Genomic DNA, 315 nt, shown 5'->3' with positions numbered 1-315 from the left:
TAAATAAATTAAAAATTAATATTATATAGATGTCCTAAATTGAATTGTGTTACATATCTGTTTCGTTTGCAATTCTATATATAAATCGAATCAATCAAATTCGATTTACCATTAGCTAATACATTAAAAACATATAAATCGAATCTAGTCGATTCGATTTACTTATTTATAAATGTTAATCGAATATAGTCGATTCGATTTACTACTTCTACAGCTTAAATAAAAATAAATCAACTAAATTCGATTTACATCTATATACCACAAAAATAATAAATTAATTAGATTTAATTTATATCTATATACTATATAAATAAT

The sequence above is a fragment of the Arachis ipaensis genome, chromosome B03 (genome assembly GCF_000816755.2).
Source record: "Arachis ipaensis cultivar K30076 chromosome B03, Araip1.1, whole genome shotgun sequence".
Lineage (NCBI taxonomy): Eukaryota > Viridiplantae > Streptophyta > Magnoliopsida > Fabales > Fabaceae > Arachis > Arachis ipaensis.
The sequence above is the reverse complement of the archived record's forward strand: the minus strand, read 5'-3'. Positions refer to the sequence as shown.